Raw genomic sequence first — 23,259 nt, forward strand, 5'->3', positions numbered from 1 at the left:
TCTCTAAATTCAATTTTGTTGTTATCTTGGACTTTTCTCCAACCCTGTACATCTTTTGCTATGAATAACGTAGATAAGAGTATTGATGCGTGGGGAACCCATTCTATAATCTTTCAATTCCATAAACTTTGGCTGTTTTATGGTATTCTACGCAGCCTACCAGCTAAGAGGTTTGTTGGCAATTCCCTGTCATTGTGGATATGTCTCTGACGTTCTTATGGTATACGCCGAATAAAATTATCATGTCTTTTTTTTTTTTCTCTCTTGTTGCCATAAGCATACCTCCTAGTGTTTTTTTTTGTGTTTTTTTTTTTTTTTTTAACTCTTCCAGCAGCTGTCAAATCATGTTTGTGAGATGTGTGTCTCCGGAGAACCTTCTCAGAATCCATGCAGTCAATGAATGGAATAAACTTCTTGCAGAGGTTTTGAAACGTGATATAGTTTCAAGTTTTAATATACAGTTGGTTAAACACGTAAGCAACATGGTTTAATGTTTGCCACTTGTCTCAGTTTACTTGTTTACTTGGGTATTTAGGGGTCTGCCACTTGTCACAGTTTTATTTGTTTAACTTGGGTGCTTAGGGGTTTGTTTAATTATTTATTTATTTTACGTTCGATCCAACTATGAATCGAAAGATCTCCTGTTGGGATCCTGCACCACCAAAAGCATCGTAGCTAATGTGATATTATAACCATAACTAAAAGATGGGGTGTGTTTCCACGACTTCGCACCTATTTCTTACTTTTTTTTCCTCGCAGATAAGTCACGACGAATGCTGTTTATCATGGTGACAGCCAGTTTCCCAACTACACTGTTGATATGGCACCAGTCTGGCTTTTCCCCGTTGACAGACGGAAAATATGCCAGAAATCTGTGGGCGCTTGAGGATCAGTTCAAACGCCAGGGTCAACCAGACCCTCCCGAAGCGTCGAAGAATACGTCTCGCGAGCTTGATGGTCTCAGCAGCCAGAACACCAATATACTTGACCTCGACCCATGGGATCCCAGCTTACGGGAGTTCCTCAAACCGGCACTCGACCCTGACAAGGACCTCAACTGCTCCTTGGGAAGGGAACCTCTGACTTCGTCCTGTTTGAACGAGGTCTACCTCCACAGGAAATTGTTCAAGAAATATGAAATCACAAGATGCTGTTACAAAACAATCCACCGAATCGAACAACACCCAAGTAATTACAATTCGAATGCCGACAAACTTTACAGGCAAGATATTTTTTTCAATAAAATAGTTTTCAATATGTCACTGTACATAAATTAACTCAAACATCTGCGCCATTCACCCAACCACACACCCAATCTCCCATGCACATACCATCGCAAAGGTCAAGCTAAACATGTATGTAAACGGCGTCTGCGTACAAAAAATACAAACACACATAAGTATATACACAAACACGCATATATATATATATATATATATATATATATATATATATATATACATATATATATACATATATACACATATTATGTATATATAAACATATATATACATATACATATCTATATACATATACATACATATATATATATATATATATATATATATACATATATATATATGCAGAAAAAACAATGGGAAATAATGGACCAAGTTTCTTATTTCCCAGTGTTTTTTTTCCTATAAATTATTTTTCACGTGTGCCTTGTGAATTACTGCAATATATATATATATATATATATATATATATATATATATATAAATATACATACATATATATATATGTATATATATATACATACATATATATGTATATACATATACATACATACATATACCAAGGCTTTTTCCCCCTTCCAAGGGAGGTAGCCAAAAAGGGAAAGGCATAAAAACACTCCCACCCATTTCATCCCTAAATACACTCCACACCCCTCCCACCCTTCCTCTCATCTGAGCACCTCCTGGATGACGGGTCATCCCTGCACCCTGCCCACCGCCCTGGGTCAGAAGCAGTGTCGCAAGACACAGTACATCCACAGCGAGGCCGCTTCATTTAATCGGCGACCCCCCCTCTCCGTCCCCCTTTGCATATAAGGCGAGGACGGGGAGAAATCCCTTCGGGCTGCGTCAAAATTTACTCACACATACTACCCCACCCCCCCACTTCCCCGCCCATTCCTCCTCATGCAGTCACAACATCATCCATATACAACCATTCTCCACTCACCTCTGTCTTCCGTCCTCTCCCTTCCTTCCTCAACAGACATTCCCCTCTTCCCCAAAGCCCCCTTCACCCCATCCATCCACCTCATCCTAGGACGTCCCCTCATGTTCACTCCCTCCACATCTGCCTTCCATACCTCTTTTACTAGTCTTTCTTCACTCATTCTTTCCATGTGTCCAAACCATCCTAATATTCTTTCATCAACCCTATCTCCCAAATCCTTTTTCACCCCTGTTCTCCTCCTCACCTCCTCATTTCTCACTCTATCTAGCCTAGTAACCCCCACCATACTTCTCAGACACCTCATCTCAAACACATTCAAACTCCTTCTCTCTTCTTCTCTTATGTTCCACGTTTCTGCCCCATACAGTGCTGTTGGCACAATCACTCCTTCATACAGTCTCCTCTTCGCATCCATTCCCAAATGTCTATTCCTCATTACACTCTTTAAACCACCAAGGCATTTACTCGCTTCTCTCAATCTACATTCTACCTCCACCTTCACTCCACCTTTTCCTGCTACACTTGCACCCAAGTATCTAAAACTATCCACTTCCTCCAGTCGCTCTCCCTTAATGTTCACTTCCAGTCTACTGCCACTTTCACCCCTTGTACATCTCATCACCTTACTTTTACCCACATTTATCTTTAGCTTTCTTCTATCACATACTCTCCCAAACTCTGCCACCAGCTTCCTCAATCCCTCCTCTGACCCTGCCACAAGCGCAGTGTCGTCCGCAAACAACAGCTGGCTCACCTCCCACTTTTCTCCATTTTCTTTAACCATCTCCAATCCCTGACTCACTACCCTAGCATTCACCTCTCGCACCACCCCATCCATGTATAAGTTGAACAGCCAGGGCGACATAACGCATCCTTGACGAAGTCCCACCTTTACTTCAAACCACTCACTCTCTCCATTTCTAATCCTAACACATGCTCTACTACTCTCATAAAAACTCTTGACAGCTCCCAAAAGCTTTCCTCCTATCCCATAAATCTGCATAACCTCCCACAGTGCCTTTCTGTCTACCCTATCATAAGCCTTTTCCAGATCCATGAAAGCCCAAAAAACATCCTTCCCCTTTCCTATAGCTTTCTCACATATCTGTCTTACCACAAAGATCTGATCTACACAACCTCTACCCGTCCTAAATCCACACTGTTCCTCACCAATTACTCCCTCTGTTCCTCTCCTAATCCTCTCAATTAAGATCCTCCCATAAGCCTTCCCTACTACACTCAACAGGCTAATCCCTCTGAAATTACTACATTCACACTTGTCCCCTTAGTATATATATAAGATATTTTTTATGACCATCGCGCAGAGGATTCGAACCTACTGCTCTGATGACAAGAGGCTCCATTGTCAGTCACCTTAACCCACTAAGCCACTGATGGTCTAAAAATGTGTGAACTCGAAACGCTACTGGTTCCCGAGATTAGGAAAGGTCACTAACTGCCACCCAAATTTCCTTTTTTGCCATACAGATAACCACACTCGTAGCAGGGATAAGGACCGGAACGAATCACTTTCACGATTATCGCCATTGTAACCATATGAGAAATTCGCTAATGAACAGCGACATCAATCAGATGATTTTTATGACCGTGGCGCAGAGGACTCGAACCTACTACTCTGATGTCAAGAGGCTCCATTGTCAGTCGCCTTAACCCAGTGATGGTCTAAAAATGTATGAACTCGAAACATCACTGGTGAAAAGGGAAGTTTGGGTGTCAGTTAGCGACCTTTCCTAATCTCGGGAATCAGTAGCATTTCGAGTTCATACGGCTTTAGATCATCAGTGGTTTAGGGGGTTAAGGCAGCTGACAATGGAGCCTCTTGTCATCAGAGCAGTTGGTTCGAATCCTCTACGCGACGGTTATAAAGATTATCTGATTGATGTCGCTGTTCACTAGTGAATTTCTCATATATATATATATATATATATATATATATATGTGTGTGTGTGTGTGTGTGTGTGTGTGTGTGTGTGTGTGTGTGTGTCTACATATACATATATATAAAATAAAATTAGCCATCCTGAGTCCACCGCTGAACAAAAATCTCCTTCATAGCATTCCATAATTCCCACGACAGCGCCAACCTCTACCATGTCACTCCTGCGAACTTCTCAATCTCGTCTCTCCACCTCCTGTCTGGTCTCCCTCTTCCACACTTCCCATCTCGCGGCGTCCACTCAGTAACACACTTGTTCCATCGCTCATCAGTCGTTCGCGTTAACTTACCTGCCCAATTCCACTTCCTCTCTTTCACGGCTTCCACAATATCTTTCACTCTAGTCTGCTCTCTCACCCAACTTGCTCTCTTTCGGTCTCTCAGCCTTATTTCCATCTCTCCATTTTCCTGTGTAGTCCTTAGCTTTGTTTCCATCGCCTTCGTCAGTTTCCGAGTCTCACACCCGTAGATTATTGGTGTTAGAATGCATTGATTGTAAACTTTACGTTTCAAACATAGAAATAAAGAGCACCTCAGGATTTTATTATACTTACCAAACGTCTTTTTATTCCATTATCATGATCTTTCGTCACTTTCACCATCTGGCATACATACATGCATACATACATACATACATACATACTGGAGCTAGGTCAGACTCGGTTACGTCATGGTTTATATTCCTTAGCTTGTATTCGCATTCATGTATAGTGTACTTTCTTGTTACCTTTATTTTGAATATAAATACTTTCTCATTCCCTAGGTTAAGTCGTGCCTGTTACAGCCTTGATAACGACGTGACAGCTCTTCCTCATGACTCTATTATGGTAAATTGCTATAGTAATAACGAGTCAGTCTACAAGAACATTCACCATCTCATCAATAAAGAGCCATTCAATCATATTTTGACGAAATGGAAAGTTTTTGATCTGCGTAGAAGCATTACTTGTCAAGAAGATACAAACATTCTAAAGAGTAGCAGTGGCTCCTCTGAAAATTCCGTTACAGAAAATAACGGAAATAGTCCCGTTTTCAACGACAAGTCCTTTGGAGAAACGGAGCTCCCTGATAAAGAAAAGGAAAGCGAAGGAAGAAACTCCAGCGAAGAGGCCGAGAAGATCCCTTACAGTGTCGTTATTTTCGGGTTAGACTCGATGTCCAGGTCTAACATGCGTCGTTTTATGCCCCAAACCTTCAGACTTTTACAGAACAAAAGAGCCCTTGATCTTCGGGGGTTCAACAAAGTAGCCGATAACACGTATCCTAATCTCGTGGCTGTATTGTCTGGAAAATCAGGAAGCTGGATGGATAAGAACTGCATACATCATCAGAGATCTAGAGCTTATGATAACTGCCCTTTCATCTGGAAAGATTTCTCTCGTCGTGGCTACTTAACTGCCTATGGAGAAGATGCGCCAGCCATGGGTATATTTCATTACAATCGTGTGGGATTCGTTCATAAACCAACACATTTGTACCTCCGCCCGTTCTTCCTGGCCTCTGAAAAATACATCGGGCACGGTGGTCTCAGAGGTAGAAAGGCTAGTGGAGAATACTGCCAAGGGCCACGATCGAGTTTTGACGTCATCAGAGACTACTGCCTGGACGTAGAGCGAGCAATGGGCGGTCGTCCACATTTTGGTCTCTTCTGGACGGCTCGTCTGACACACGACTTGAACCATTATGCCTCACTTGTAGACCGAAGTGCAAGTGAATTGATCCGGCAAGTGAGCGAAGGAGGCGACTTTAAGAACACATTTTTCTTCTTCATGAGTGACCATGGAATGCGCTTCGGGGGTATTCGGAAAACCAAAATTGGAAAGATGGAAGAGAGTCTTCCCTTTGCGTTTGTGTTACCACCAAAGGACTTTAAGAATAAACACCCTTTAGCATATGGAAACCTTGTGACAAATCAAGGGAGACTTACTTCACATTTTGACATTCATGCTACCTTTTGGGACATTCTTCAGCAGAATTACAGCAATAATGAATACATCAGTAAGGAACACAAATATTCAGAATCAATGCCACCTGGCATGAGTCTGTTTCGCGTGATTCCTGCCACAAGAAATTGCTTAGAAGCCGGCATTCCTTTGCATTACTGTACAACTCTACAACTGAAAAGTTTAAGTGTGCTTGAGGCCTCACATTTTGTCCTAGATTTCCTTAATCGCGGCCTCAAGAGGTTTCCAAAATGCGTCCAGTTTGAAGATCACATCGTCCGGAAAGCCTGGGAAGGCAGACTTGGTATCGACAAAGCTTTCGTAGTCCAGTTCCAGACGTCTCCGGGTAATGCGCTAATGGAGGCAACAGTCGTCGAGAACGCCGTGACGCATAATTTCAGGATAGAAGGGGAAGTGAGCCGAATAAACAAGTACAAAGATCAGAGCTCTTGTATTAAGGACGATCTGTACAGGAAATACTGTTACTGCAAATCATTATTGAAAGGTCAACCAAAATGAACATTCTTGTGTGGACAACATTTCAACATACTGTCAAAAAATGCTGAACTTGAGGAGAATTTAAAGATATTTTGTATAACAAAACTTTGTAGTACATTTGTTCAAGGTCATGCAAAAATAATGTATGATTTGCCTTTCTATATGATGCATAGCATATATCCTCAAACCTGCACTGGAACATGCTTACCAAAATTATCATATCTTGGAGAGCAATTCTTTAGCCTGAAAAAGCAAGTAAATGACCGTTCTTGGTTATAAAAAAAAAAAAAAAAAAGAGGGAGAGGTGTTAATATTTCATCACAATGTTTGTATCCAAAATACCCATCAAACTATTTACAGACATATTTTGCAACGTAATTTTCTGTCGTTATTTCTAGCCATTAAAACAAAATTATATGAACTGATTGTATGTGTACATAACCGCAACTCATATAGATTACATTCAAACTATTATTATTATTATTATTATCATTATTATTATTGTTATTATTATTATTATTTTTTTTTTTTTTTTTGTCACTGAAAACGGGTTGGTCCAGGTCTCTGAGTAGTATAGCTGTATATGCCCACGACTAAGTCCTAATGGTTATTTTTCATCTCTTAATGGTTATCTATAGATTTAAAACGTTATTCTATTTTATGCGTGGTGACCTATGACTCACTGGCATATCATCAACGCTGAATGGGTTGTAGTTTGCCCATCGATGACGATATGGATGAAATAATGTCTGTTGTGGAGTGACACTTCATGAACGTGATTTACTTCCCTTCTGTTGATCTGTCTTTCTTTTCTGTATTTTTTCTTTGTTAATTTTTCTATTCATTTCTTCCTTTCCGAAAATTTCTTCCTCTCATGTTTGTTTTGTCGCTCTCTTTTATTCTTTTTTTTTCCTTTAATCTTCTCCTATCTTCCTGTCTTACTTGCCTCCTTCCTCTCTTTTTTTTCTCTCTTTTTCTCTTCACGACTTTTTCTTTACTTTCATTTTTGTCTTCTTTTCTTCTTTCATTTTTCTTATTCTCTCCTGTCTCTTCCTCCTTTTCTTCTATCTTTTCCATTTATCCTTTCTGTCTTTCTTTCCTTCTTTCTTTCTGTCTCTCTTACTCTCTTTCTCCGTTCTGCTACCCACCTTACATTCACCTCACCATTTCTATGAAAACATTATTTACTGATGGGATAGTACAATACACATGGGTTTATGCCTTTGTCACTGGCTTGCGGGAAGATGAAAAAGGGGAGAAGAAAGGGATCGCTCACCGGTTGTCAGGTCTCCTTATGTGAATAATTGAAGAGAAAATGGTTAAAGTTGATAGAGGTCTTAGGCCATAGCATAAGACAGAGAAAGATGGCGAGAGCTTGTGTCAACGTTCAAGGTTCTGCAAGAAGACTAAGGACCATCGGAGTGAGTGAGTGAGTGAGTGAGTGAGTGAGTGAGTGAAAGGTGCTAGAGCCCGTCCGAGCCAGTATCTCATGATAGCGCCTCGAGCAGGTAAGAGTACTACTTGGTTCTGAAGACAGGTTTCAGTGAATTACATCTATTTAGAAAGACCGCTACTATTACGATGTTGGCGTAACAGAAAGCGTGCTGGTCTCGCATTTACACAGTTGTAGGTTCAAATCCCGCAATCTTCTCCGTTTCCTAACAGTGACTTCTACCTGAGTCACTAGTTCAAGCGCATAGGGCTATGGTGACGGTTTTGGCTGAAGCTACGCGCCTCCCGGCGTATACTCATCACCACCTACTATAAAACACTCCCCGTTTGATAACGACAGAGTCATGAGCGGGAAACTTTGACAGAACCTAACTAGGACGTGCAGATAACGAAACATCTCAATTATATAGGTAGTAAATCCTTTTACTATTTACGATGACTTGTATTGTCGTGCTCCTTGATTTCGAGTGTAAATAGGTGGTAGCTATGGCCAAAATGGTTAAATCAAGGGAACACGAGCAGGCGTATGCACATGTAGTTATCACTCTCAAAATAGAGGTGTTGAATGAGACTAATTTTTCCTAAATATGTGACTTTTATTTATGTTATTATTTTAGTTTTAAATGTGTGCTGGGTGTGCGGGTGTGGGAGGCTGGAACTATTTAAGTGATACTGACCTCTGATTTGCGAGGATGCTTCCAGGTTCACGACTCACGAACGCCAGACGCGACTAGACTTTAACTTCTCGAGTACTTTACCATTTAAACCCTTCGACTAGCTTTAAACTGAATAATTTAGAGTGTCAGAGAAGACGGCAATTTACTCTGTTGTTGGCCAGGAGGAAACCTCTGGATGCTATAGGCTCCTCCTACAACTAATTTTGATTGGCTACGATTCTCTCTGTATATTACTACTGGCCAATGGGACATCTGCCTTTTCGTAAACATCCTTGCCTTTCTCAGACAGGGCTCGATTTATTCGGGGTCAGAGGAGATCACGTGTTCATTATAAAATGCGACCTCAGCAAGACAGAAATGGTGTTTATGGCCCGAGAAGGTTTTCATGGCTCGAGAAGGGGCCCCGCGCGCGATGCGAAGACGAAAACTAGTATCGACTAGCATCACTGTCTAGTACAGGAGTGGGGAACCTTTTTGTGCATGAAGGCCACCTTACAATTCATCGTCCCACATAGAGGCCGCACTGAAGTTTTTTTTATTTGTTTTATTTTATCCCTTTTTATAATAAATAATATACTTTTTAAATAATAGATAATATAATTTTTTTTAAATAATATGTATATCAAAGGCCGCAGAAGGCCGCACTTGATGGCCAGGAAGGCCGCATTTTCTCCACCTCTGGTCTAAAATCAATTAGTATCAACTAGTGATGTTGCCGTCGTCAAACCAATCACCACAGTATGATTTTTCATGACATCTGGCGATTCTAACCACCTGAGGAAAACAATCTCTCTACATCAACAGAGTGAAACCTATTCCACTGCTAATGACGACTTTTACTGACTTCTGCCAATATTTTTATTCATTCACGGAAAATTCCATGTTCAGTAAGAGGAGTTCATCAGTCTTATGAAAGTTTCAAGCGTTTATAAGCCTGAAATTATTCCTAGAATTTCTTGATAACACAAGGGTTTTAAAATAAGATAAAAAATTAAAGTGAAAATTATGTGGTTGTATTCAGAGCTGGGCGCGTTCCTCTGTGCGTTCCGCTTTAGTTTGGCCGCGTTTAGCGCTCCTAAACTATTAAAGCTTAAGAGACAGGTTCATACCGAAATAAAAGCCCGGTAGGGCACATACTATACCAAAGAAAAATGTTGTAGGTCACATACTATACCGGCACCACCTATGTTGTTTTAATAGTTTGTGAGCATTAACCGCGGTTAAACTAAAGCGAAACGCACCTAGGAATGCACCTAGGAATCCTCCCAGCTGTGTTGTATTAGGGATAAAATAAAACTCTGTGTATTTAGGGATGAAATGGGTGGGAGTGTTTTTATGCCTTTCCCTTTTTGGCTACCTCCCTTGGAAGGGGGAAAAAGCCTTGGTATATGTATGTATGTATGTATGTTGGCCCTCAATATCTGCTGGCTTTCATTTCAAATATTTGTATACAAGTATGAATGATGTATGTTTATGGATAAATTGCTTAATTGTGGATTTTTCTAGAACAAGCTACTTCACTGATAGGGTGTTCAACGAATGGAATAGACTTAGTAACCATGTTGTGAGCGCTGAATCTATCAGTTGTTTTAAGACACGGTTAGACAACTTTATGGATGGGGATGACTGGTTGTAATGGACATAGAACTGCCTATTGTAGGCCTCATGGTCTCTTGCAGTCTCCTTCATTCTTATGTTGTTCTTATGTTCTTATGTTGAATTTTAGTAAGGTGTTTTCTACAAGAAGAGGTCACTCTAGAGCGAGACGCTGACAATGTGAACTACATGCTACAAGTTCTTATTTCTCTCATAGAATAAATATATCATGCAGTGTTTTATTTTATACCAATCAATTGACTCTAAAGTAAACTAATTTTTCTACTGATTTTGACTGTAAAGTTGCTATATAAATAACAAAAGCTGGACTCATTCTGAGTTAACTCGGCCCCTAAAAAAATGTTGTGGGTCTAATTTTGGTATGATGTCTCACAGAAAATATAAGCTAAGAATCGAAAGAGTGGTGAATATGGAAGGATATTTTTACGTAAGAAATAGGAAAGGTAAATATGAACTACTAAGTCCAGCGGACACAGCGAACAGATCAAACGATTGTCACTCTTTTGAAGTCACTCCCTAAATGTTAAACGTTTTCTGTTTATCATTCATGGACATTGAAAATAGGAAGATAATATCAAGGTGGAAAATATTTAAGATCGTTGATAGTTAAAGACGTACAGATATATCAACAGTCAGTTATAGTAATTTTATTTGGCATTGCATCAATATACATAAAATGCAGATAATGAAAAGAGGTTAATGTTCAGTTGTGCACAACTATGCGATATAGCAACAGAAAATTTATTATCAATTTTGTAAATTATAATAATATATCAACGTAATATGTAATTTTCACGGGGGAAATGACAAAAAAGTTGCTAAAACAGATTTCGTAAGTAACGAAGTCACGCCGGACGAATGGTACGCCATGTTTTTTAGATAGATGCCATCGTCGCAGAAATGAAAGGATGATAAATTCGTCTATTCTAACCTAACCTAACCTAATGTGTATTTAGTAAATCGGTACCTGTAATCTAAGGTCATCCGGATCGTCGTCGTCGTCACGGATGTTGGCATCCTGTTCAATCACTCTTTCTGAATGCGGGGTATATAGGTTTCTCATAGCTTGAAGGAATGCATGGATTTCAGCTCCATAGCATTCCTTCAAGAATATACTTCATTGCGTTACGGGCCCGTCAGTACCTCGCGAGGTACTGGAGGAAGTACTAAGGGCGTACACCAGGCTGGACCGGGCAGACAGCAAACACTTGACAAACGACAAGATGGCGTCCCGATCCTATGCTAGCGACTTCGTTCGTTAGTATATTTGCATGTGGCAAGGTTTTTTTTCCGCCAATAAAATCGCATATTGCGTTCGTGTATTATAATTTACAAAATTATTATTTAATTATCTTATGCTTGTAGCAAGGTACTTTTTATTTTTATTTCCGTCAAGCAAATCGCATATTATGTTTATGTATTATAATTTACAAAATTAGTATTTAATTTTCTAATGCTATATCCCGTATTTGTGTACAACTGAACAAATATCAAGTTTTCTTTCAATTTTTGCCATAACAAAAAAGGTCAATCTGCAGCCACTAACCTGATGGAAATGTGTTGATGTTTGTCTCCATGAAAGGCGCTTTCCGTAAACAAACGTAATTGCACATAACACTAAGAGCTGCACGTTGTTTGGCGTCCAAAACTGATATCTTTTATACCAGACCTTTATTTTTTTTTATTTTTTTTTATTTTTTTTTGGGGGGGGGGGTTACGGGCACCCTTAGGTCGGAAGTCGAAAAAGAAAAAAACACATTTATTTATATAAAGCTTTTAGGAGGCCATGTTCTCAGGTCAGTGGAAATATTATTTTCATTTTTGTTTCAATTATACATTCTCACTGGTCAGGCTGATGATCACGTTTTGTTCAGAGAGTAGGGCTTCAGTGTTTTTTTTTTTTTTCAACTTTGATAGTTATACTAGCGCTACTCGGCACTTCGTCGAAAAAAAAAGTAATTTTATCTTTTTTCGAGTTTTCCAACGACGACGGGCCTGTAACCCAAAGTCTAGCCTTGGCCAGTTACTCATCAAGCACCGACATCTTTCCCAATCGCAAATATCCTTGACGAGCAAAGTCAACTGCAAATTACAAAGGACAACACTCCACCAGCTTAACAGCAACGACATTATACGGGATTGATAAAAACCCCAAGCTAAATAGAATTGAACGTTTCTGTAGAAAGAGGAATTAAGCAACACACTAACCACGTTCGTGGGAGTCAGACTGAAACTGTCAGACAAGTTCGAAGCACTGTTCGCTTCACGAAACGCATTGGAAGTACGTGCTATACGTTTCGAATTCGGTTCGCTGTTGCAGTCAGGTAACCATCGGGAACAATCGAGAGGTGACTCGTTTAGATAAATTGGTATACTCGTTGCATTGAGAAATGACCGTTAGGGCGGAGCACTGGGAGTCCCCCTGTGGTGCCACATATAATTATTTTATAATTTTGTTTTATTCTATAATTTTATTTTATATTTTTATAATGTTGCCACATATAATTATATTCCAATTTTTTGTCACACACCACCACTGAGGTAAAAATCAAAGCAATGTTTTCTATACAAAGGTTTCGTTTCCTCGAGTCAGACATGGCATATGAGCAAGGGAGAGCGACGTTGCCCTACATTTATTCTTTGGCCCCGCCCCCCTCACACTGCATTCAGTGTGAGCCGTGCGGGCCGTGTTATCTGTAGAGATGTGGCAACACCGGGAAATCTCCTAACCCCGCCTTAGCGGTCACTTCTCGTTGCGCTGACTATAGTTGTAGTGACATGAAGCCAAACTTAGGGTTTGATGTGAGACCATGACTGTGTGTGTGTGTGTGTGTGTGTGTGTGTGTGTGTGTGTGTGTGTGTGTGTGTGTGTGTGTGTGTGCATGCGCTCGTATGTGTGCGTATGTGAGTATATGTATGTTTTTGTTTGTGTATCTGCACATGTGATTCACCATGGTCTTGGATCACGTGTTGGACTCATGATCGACAGTTATTTCCCTCCCCGTAGAGAGCTCAGGGATCATATGGGACCGATCAGTGGGTAATGCTGTTACCTTACACGCACAAACACACCCAACTCCCCGCCCACGAGAGTTGGAGTAACGACTCGCAGCGCAGCGATATCGAAATTATTTCAGCCCTGGGCGGGATTCAAACACGAACCTCCGTAGTGACAGCCGGGAACTCTACCAAATGCGCCACGTGATGTGTGTGTGTGTGTGTGTGTGTGTGTGTGTGTGTGTGTGTGTGTGTGTGTGTGTGTGATTCTCCTTGGCCTTTGGATCACGTGTTGGACTCGTGATCGACAGCTATTTCCCTAGCGGAAGAGAGCTCAGAGTTCGTATGACCGATCTATGGGTAATGCTTTGACCTTACACGCACACACCCGCAACTCCCCGCCCACGAGAGTTGGAGTAACGACTCGAAGTGCAGCGACACTGAAATTATTTTCAGCCCTGGGCAGGATTCGAACCCGGACCGCCGTAGTGACAGTCTGGGACTCTACCAATCGCGCCACCGAGTCGTGTGTGTGTGTGTGTGTGTGTGTGTGTGTGTGTGTGTGTGTGTGTGTGTGTGTGTGTGTGTCTGTATGTGTGTGTGTGTGTCTGTATGTGTGTGTGTGTGTGTGTGTGTGTGTGTGTGTGTGTGTGTGTGTGTGTGTGTGTGTGTGTGTGTGTGTGTGTGTGTGTGTGTGTCTGCATGTGTGTGTGTGTAACCATAGGGTTACAATAAAAAGTTCCGGTCATTTCAAGGCATAACATTTGACTATATTTCTGAGTACATGTAATAGAGCAGAGCCGGGCGCGTTCCTCGGTGCATTCCGCCTGAGTTTCACTACGGTTAGCGCTCCCAAACTATTAAAACAATATAGGTGCCGATATATTATGTGGCCTACCTTTTGGATGTGGCCTACGAAATTTTTCTTTGGTATAGTATGTAGCCTACCGGACTTTTATTTCGGTATGAACCTGTCTCTTAAGCTTCAATAATTTAGGAGCGCTAACCGCGGCCAAACTAAAGCGGAACGCACGCACGAGCGCACCGAGGAACGCGCCCAGTTCTGATCAAGTTCACTGTAGACACTTGTCCCACTGGATCTTCAAGTTTAGTGGGCGTGGCTTCAGTATCATTAAGTGAGACTTCAGTGTTAGTGTGAAGGGCTTTATTGTGAGTAAGAGGGAGTTTAGTGTTAGTGGGCGGGGCTTCAATGTTAGTGGGAATGGTTTTAGTGTCAGAAAGCGTGACTTCATTGTTAGTAGGGCAGGGCATCGCGCCCTACCCTACGGGCAGTTTTAATGTACCAAAATGGGAAAATAAAAGAGTAACAATAAATTCCATAATTTTATTTAGACCTACTACGATTTTGTACATGAAAAATACATTAAACACGTAAGTGGAAATTCAAATCTTCCTTCTCTTTCTAACGATGTCCCTCAGTGAAAGGTCTTTAGAATCACTGTGTAAATTTCTTCGGGCATAATCATGGCTACGGCTTCTTCTTCTGTCTTATTGAAAATTGATCTTGGAATGCACACGATGGATTGATCAGGTTCTTCTTCCCCTATTTGCGAAGGAGTCTTCAAAATCTCCCGAAGGAGTCTTCAGTCTCCAAAAGGAGTCGTCAAAGTCTACTGACGTTGTCGTCAAATTCTCCCCTCGTCTCTCTCTCTGTTTCTCTTTCTCGTTAGGTCAATCATAAAGGCAATAAAATTTCGGAAGGTGGTCATAAAAACGCCAGGAAATTTTCAAAACTGAAAAACTTTATTTATGCATATAGATTATCTTGGCAATATTTCGTAAAGATTCTCTTAGCAATATTTCGTAAAGATTCTCTTGGTAATATTTCGTAAAGATTCTCTTGTTAACATTTGGTAAAGATTCTCTTGGCAATATTTCGTAAATATTTTCTCATTAATATTTCGTAAAGATTCTTTTGTCAGAATTCTGTAAAGATTCTCTTTTTCTTGTTAGCACCACTTTCTTTTTCCATGGTAATATTAGTGTTTCCGGTGATGACTCATTTCCGGGTTGGACCTTGCGTAGGAGGTTGGAAGGTTTAGAGAGAAATATTTTTTTATGTTAGTGGAGTGGAGATTCTCTTGGCAATATTTCGTAAAGATTCTCTTAGCAATATTTCGTAAAGATTCTCTTGGTAATATTTCGTAGAGATTCTCTTGTTAACATTTGGTAAAGATCCTCTTGGCAATATTTCGTAAATATTTTCTCATTAATATTTCGTAAAGATTCTTTTGTCAGAATTCCGTAAAGATTCTCTTTTTCTTGTTAGCACCACTTTCTTTTTCCATAGTAATATTATTAACGTATTAGATTAACACACGGAGAGCAGCTTAAAGACACGTCTACCCTCTATGAATGCTTACAGGCATCTGAGTCAGATGTGTCCCCGGGAGTTAGTGCTTCCGGTGATGACTCATTTCCGGAGTAGGAGGTTGGAAGGTTTAGAGAGAAATATTTTTTTATGTATATAGAACAAGAGCGGCGTCGCAGTCTTCAGTGAGGAGCTCCAAGCTTCCGAAATCCAACAGAGGACCATTCCAGCCCCCCCCCCCCCACTTTTTTTTTTCTTCTTTCTTTCTTTTTAAGCAACAAGAGCGGCGTCACAGTCTTCAGTGAGGAGTTCTAACACTTCCGAAATCCAGCAGAGGATCATTCCAGTCCCATTCTTTTGAAGTAACAATAGCGGCGTTGCAGTCTTCAGTGAGTTGTTCCTACACTTCCAAAATCCAGCAGAGGATCATTCCAACCCCATTCTTTTGAAGTAACAATAGCGGCGGTGCAGTCTTCAGTGAGTAGTTCCAACACTTCCAAAATCCAGCAGAGGATCATTCCAGCCCCATTCTTTTGAAGAAGTCACAGAAGGGCTGGACAAAGATTATGCAACGGAGCTTTTAGGACCACAGGAAGAGTCGGTCTGGCTGAGGATGGGGTTGGAGATGGGCATGGACTTATGGAAGAAAGGCAGAACCATAACCACCTTAATGTTAGAGCAATAGTTAAGTCACTAACTGACTAACCAACTAACCACTTAACTGACCAACAAAGAAACAAAAACAGAAAAAATTCGGGGGGAGAAGGGTTTGGGTAGGAGTGAGGTTGGGGAAGGAGTCAAAGGTCTTTTCATCGCTATTGTTCTCTTCTCCCCATATACTTACCACTCCTTCTCTCTTTGTGCCCCTTCCCTTCCTCCCTTCCATACGCTTTCACTCCTAGTTTCTCCTCCTCTCCCTCTCCTCCTTCCTCATCTCCCACCTATTCTCCTTCTCCTCCCTCATTCCATTCCCCTTTTTTCTTGCTCCGTCCCCCTTCCCTCTTTTATTCACTCCCTCCCACTCTCTGCCCATCACTCATTCTCATCCACCTTCCCCTTCCTCTCCCTTCTCTCATTCCCCCCCTCATCCCACTCTCCTCTCCTCCCTCATTCCCCTCTCCATCACCCTCCCTTCCCTCATTCCACCTTCTGTTCTTTCCATTTTCTCCCTCATTTTCCTTCCCCTCCCCATCCATCCTCTCCTTCTGTCTCTTCCTCCCACCTTCCCACTTTCGTAATTCCTCTCTCCGACCATCCCTCTCTCTCTCTCTCTCTCTCTCTCTCTCTCTCTCTCTCTCTCATGTGATACGTGATATTTCCGCAACACTGATGAGCTTTCCGCCTCTGGCGTCATCGTTGCGTTGATCATCTGCGATTTTCAGGAGGATTTACAAAAAATGGAGTAATTGCCACAGGGCGGATAATTAAATAACAGAAATTACATATACAGGAGCGGAATGGTAGCAAATGTTTAATTATCATTAAACATTATTATTAAATTAATTATTATTTAAAAAAAAATCTCTTCTACGATAAAAGATGTTTGAATAACATAGTCTAACGGCATCCGATTTGAAAGAGACAGTACCACCCAGTAAATAAGGAGTTAATAGCAATGAGTTTCACTAGAACAAAGCAACAAACGAGATTAAACGAGACAAGTTTTATTTTTTATTTCATTTTATTAATTAATTAATTATTTATTTATTTACTTATTCATTTGTTTGCTTATTTATTTATTTACTTATTAATTCATTTATTCATTTATCTACATATCTATTTATCTATTTATTCATTCACTTACTTATTTATCTATCTATTTATTTATTTACTTATTTATTTATTTATTCATTTTCATTCGTCCAGCGATATATAAAGTGGGTATATTGGAAATTTACCGAATGGGTTAATCTTGAAACACACAAACACACACAAACACACACAAACAAACACACACACACATGCACACACACACACACAAACACACACAAACAAACACACACACACATAGAGAGAGAAAGAGAAAGAGAGAGAGAGAGAAAGAGAGAGAGAGAGAGAAAGAGAGAGAGAGGGAGAGAGAGAGAGACAGTACACACGAACACATACGAATATATACATAAACACATATACGAGCACACACACACACACACACACACACACACACACACACCTCTCATGGCGCTGTGGTTAGAGCTCTGGCCTGCCACTACGGAGGTCCGGGTTCGACTCTCGCCCGGGGCTGAAAATAATATCAGTATCGCAGCGCTGAGGGGTGTTACTCCAACTCTCGTGGGCGGGGAGTTGGGGGTGTGTGTGTGTGCAAGGTCATAGCATTACCCATAGATCGGACCTACGAGCTCTAAGCTCTCTTCCAGGAGGGAAATAGCTGTCGATCACGAGTCCAACACGTGATCCAAAGACCAAGTGAATACACACACACACACACACACAGTCATGGTCTCACATCAAACCCTAAGTTTGGCTTCATGTCACTACAACTACCAATTTATCTACAAGAGTCGCCTCTCGATTGTTCCCGATGGTTACCTGACTGCAACAGCGAACCGAATTCGAGACGTATAGCACGTACTTCGAATACGTTTCGTGAAGCGAACAGTGCTTCGAACTTGTCTGACAGTTTCAGTTTGACTCTCACGAACGTGAGAAGTGTGTTGCTTAATCCCTCTTTCTACAGAAACGTTCGATTCTATTTAGCTCGGCGGTTGTTTCAATCCCGTATAATGTCGTTACTGTTAAGCTAGTGGAGTGGAGTTCTTCGTAATTTGCAGTTGACTTTGTTCCTCAAGGATATTTACGCTCGTGGAAGATGTCAGTGCTTGATGAGTTATTGGCTACGGCCAGACTTCTTCTGTTCATTAGATTACAGGCCCGTCGTCGTTGGAAAACCCGAAAAAAGGTAAAATTATTATTATTATTTTTTTTTTTTTTTTTTTTTTTTTTTTTTTTTTTTTTTTTACATTTCCGACGAACTGCCGAGTAGCGCTGGTATAACGATCAAAGTATAAAAAATGTTGACCTATTTTAACATGGAACTGCCTTGTGTAGGCCTCATGGTCTCTTTCAGTCTCCTTCATTCTTATGTTCCTATATACTGTTTGTACAAAACGTGCTCATCAGCTTGGCCAGTGAAAAGGAACAAATGTAAAAAAAAAAAAAAAAAAAAAAAAAAAAAAAATCTTACGACCTAACATGGCCTCCTAAAAGCTTTGTATAAATAAATGTGTTGGGGGGGCATTATTATTATTTTTTCGTCTTCCGACCTAAGGGGAAGGGTCCATGTTGCTTAGCATTCACCACATCCTCGAACAAGCTGACCCAGGATGTGGTGAATGCTAAGTCAGTGGTGGATTTTGAGAGGAAGCTTGATCGAGTGCGGAAGAACCAGGAGCAGAAATCGCTTGTTTGCGAAAACGTCGTCATAACTCAAAATATCGAATTTTTCAGGAGAGGCATTTCAAAGTTTCAAAACGCTCTCGATACTATAAAAAGCCCTCAAACACCATAGGTGGAACATTTTTTGGAGCATCAAATACGCATCTAAAGTTTATAGAAGTTGAAACAATCATAATCTTTACTAAGTCTAAAATATTTGTTGGAACAAGTTGGAACATGTAAGGTTATGTCGTTGGGACATTTAGCACTCCCTAGCGGTCAATTTTTGAGCTACAGATATGACACTGTTACCAAAAAAAATCCGTGTTTGAAGATGAATATGTCTGTATAGATAACTCAAAAATTCAGTTTTTTGAGTTATGACGACGTTTTCGCAAACAAGCGAAATATGATTTGAAGCGTTAATTGTTAATATCCACCTCGACCACAGTGACCACTAGACTATGACATAAGAGGATAGTTATTAAGAGCTGGATCCACAGGCGCATTAGCCTCTTCCAGAAGCCTTCTGTAAGTATCTGTAAGTAACCTAATGAATAATCATAATAATGAAAAAAAAGTCTGGCCTAAAAGATACCAGTTTTGGACGCCAGACAACATGCAATTATGTTTGTTTACGGAAAGCGCCCTTCATGGGGACAGACCTCGACACACTTCCAGCAGGTTAGTGGTTGTAGGTTGACCTTTTTCGTTATGGCGAATATTGAAAGAAAACTTTAAGTACGATCCTCCCAAGGACCCAATTTTCCACCCATAGTCTCTCCAAACTTCTTCTCTAGAACCGATTTCTTAATTACTTCGCCACCGAAATCTCCTTTGGAAACACTTTTGGTTTGGATTTACCTTCGTTGTAAAGATATTCTCTCGGTACTAAATCCTTCTGATGCATCTGAATCATATCAAGCTGTGGATTTTGTATAAACAGTCTTGAAGGTTTTTCCCAGACTCCTGCTTTCTTCTTCTTCTTCTTCTTCTTCTTCTTCTTCTTCTTCTTCTTCTTCTTCTTCTTTCCTTCTTCTTCTTCTTCTTCTTCTTGTTTCCTTCTTCTTCTTGTTTCCTTCTTCTTGTTTCCTTCTTCTTCTTGTTTCCTTCTTCTTGTTTCCTTCTTCTTCTTGTTTCCTTCTTCTTGTTTCCTTCTTCTTGTTTCCTTCTTCTTCTTCTTTCCTTCTTCTTCTTCTTTCCTTCTTCTTCTTCTTTCCTTCTTCTTCTTCTTTCCTTCTTTCCTTCTTCTTCTTTCCTTCTTCTTCTTCTTCTTCTTCTTTCCTTCTTCTTTCCTTCTTCTTCTTTCCTTCTTTCTTCTTCTTCTTTTTCTTTCCTTCTTCTTCTTCTTTCCTTCTTCTTCTTTTTCTTTTCCTTTCTCTTTCCTTCTTCTTTCCTTCTTCTTCTTCTCTCCTTCTCCTCCTCTTAGTTAACACTTTAACCGTTATTCTTGACTCAAGCACTTGTTTATAGATGATTTCAGGCGATTGAGTTGTTTTTCTATTCCATCTGAACACATCTGTAACTACATCATATTTTTTCTTTCGTTTTATTCTATTAAACTTGAATCCAATCTCAGGAGCGATCCATTCATCTTTCTCTAATCATCTTCTCTAATTTCTTTCCGACAACACTTGTTAAAGACTTTAAAACTCTACTTGATGGATATTTCCAACTACCCTCCTTAAATAGGTGTGTGTGTGTGTGTTCACCTCGGATCTGCTGCAGTCTCTGTCGAGACAGCCAGACACCACCCTACGGCAGTGAGCTCAGAGTGTGTGTGTGTGTGTGTGTGTGTGTGTGTGTGTGTGTGTGTGTGTGTGTGTGTGTGTGTGTGTGTGTGTGTGTGTGTGTGTGTGTGTGTGCGTGTGTGTGTGTGTGTGTGTGTGTGATTCACCATAGTCTTTGGTCATATGTTGGATTCGTGGTCGCGAGCTATTTCCCTCCCTGATGAGAACTCAGAGCTCATAATTATATGACCGATCTATGGATAATGCTGTGATCTTACACGCACACACACACCGAACTCCCCGCCCACGAGAATTGGAGTAACGACTCGCAGCGAAGCGGTACTGAAATTATTTCAGCCCTGGGCGGGATTCGAACCCGGACCGCTGTAGTGGCGGCCGGGAACTCTACCACTGCGCAATCGAGTATGGTGTGTGTGTGTGTGTGTGTGTGTGTGTGTGTGTGTGTGTGTGTGTGTGTGTGTGTGTGTGTGTGTGTGTGTGTGTGTTTGTTTGTTTGTGTTTGTGTGTTTTGGGTGTACAAGTGTGTAAAACTGCATCTGCATATGTGCGCGCACATGTGTATGTAGATGTAGATGCTGGTGTAAATTATTAGGTGACTAGAAGAACTGTATCTACAGGTAGATGACCTGCCCTCTCTATAGTCGGAGGCATAGATTGGTGTTACATATGCAGAGCTGGGCGCGTTCCTTGCTGCGTTACTAGACGCGTTTCTCGGTGTCCTGACTGGTATGGCTTTGCTCAGGACACTTAGTAACGCACAGAGGAACGCGACCAGCTCTTGTAACATCTGGATAAATGATACATTACTTTCCTCCTCCTGCTTAAACACAAAAAATATGATTGGTATGTATGTTTGCGAAAGATAGTATGAATGATATAGAACAAAATTAATTATCGTGTTTCTGTATATATGTATTGGGACATGTATATATTTTCACACAGGCACACACATCATATATATATATATATATATATATATATATATATATATATATATATATATATATATATATATATATATATATATATATATATATATATATATATATATATACACAACAATTCACTAAAACGCGTGACTGTAATATTTCACAGAAAACCACTCGGGAATTAAGACTATTCAGACATCTTCAGGGAATTCCTTGAAGATGTCTGAATAGACAAAAACGTTTGGATCATAGTGTCTTATTTACCGAGTGTTTTTCTGCGATATATATATATATACATACATACATACATATATATATATATATATATATATATATATATATATATCATACATATTGACAACTTTGACCACCTGCCGGATTGGAAGAAAACAGAGTTGCTCCATAATGGACTTGATAAAAAGGAAGGGAGGACAATTGAGGCAGCGTACATTACCTCACTCCCATGTAGTAATCATCGGGACGGTTTTGTCAAGTTAGCGAGGGTAGCAATTAGCCTAATTCTCCACGATGCCAGACGAAAACGAGATGATAACAACATTGACCGAGTAGGAACGGGGTGAGCTGCGTGAATATATAAGTTGCCAAAGTCTTATATGTGTACACTCTGAAGAAGTCCTAGTTCGACGAAACGTCAGCAATAAAACTTCAACGGATTCTTGGCGTTTAAACTCACCACCATACCATTCATATATTGAATGTAGATTGAGAGAAGCGAGTAAATGCCTTGGTGGTTTAAAAAGTGTAATGAGGAATAGGAATCTGGGAATGGATGCTAAGAGGAGACTGTATGAAGGAGTGATTGTGCCAACAGCACTGTATGGAGCAGAAACATGGAACATGAAAGAGGAAGAGAGAAGGAACTTGAATGTGTTTGAGATGAAGTGTCTGAGAAGTATGATGGGGGTTACTAGGCTAGATAGAGTGAGAAATGAGGAAGTGAGGAGGAGTACAGGGGTGGAAAGGGAGCTGGGAGATAGGGTGGATGAAAGAGTATTAGGATGGTTTGGACACATGGAAAGAATGAGTGAAGAAGGACTAGTAAAGGAGGTATGGAAGGCAGATGTGGAGGGAGTGAACATGAGGGGACGTCCTAGGATGAGATGGATGGATGGGGTGAAGGGGGGTTTGGGGAAGAGGGGAATGTCGGTTGAGGAAGGACGGGAGAGGACATAAGACAGGGGTGAATGGAGAATGGTTGTATATGGAAAATGCTGTGATGCATGAGGTGGATTGGACGGGGGAATGGGGGTGAGGTAGTGTGTGTGAGCAAAAATTTTTGACGCAGCCCGAAGGGATTTCTCCCCGTCCTCTCCTTTATATGGGGGGACGGAGAGGGGGAGTCGCCGATTTAATGAAGCGAGCTTGCTGTGGATGTGCTGTGTCCTGCGACACTGCTTCTGACCCAGGGCAGTGGACAGGGTGAAGGGATGACCCGTCATCTAGGAGGTGCTAAGATGGGAGGGAGGGTGGAGGGGTGTGAAGTGTTTTCGGGGATGAAATGGGTG

This window comes from Oratosquilla oratoria, chromosome 28, assembly GCF_046742065.1.
Source record: "Oratosquilla oratoria isolate Oo_2021 chromosome 28, ASM4674206v1, whole genome shotgun sequence".
NCBI classification, from domain to species: Eukaryota; Metazoa; Arthropoda; class Malacostraca; order Stomatopoda; family Squillidae; genus Oratosquilla; species Oratosquilla oratoria.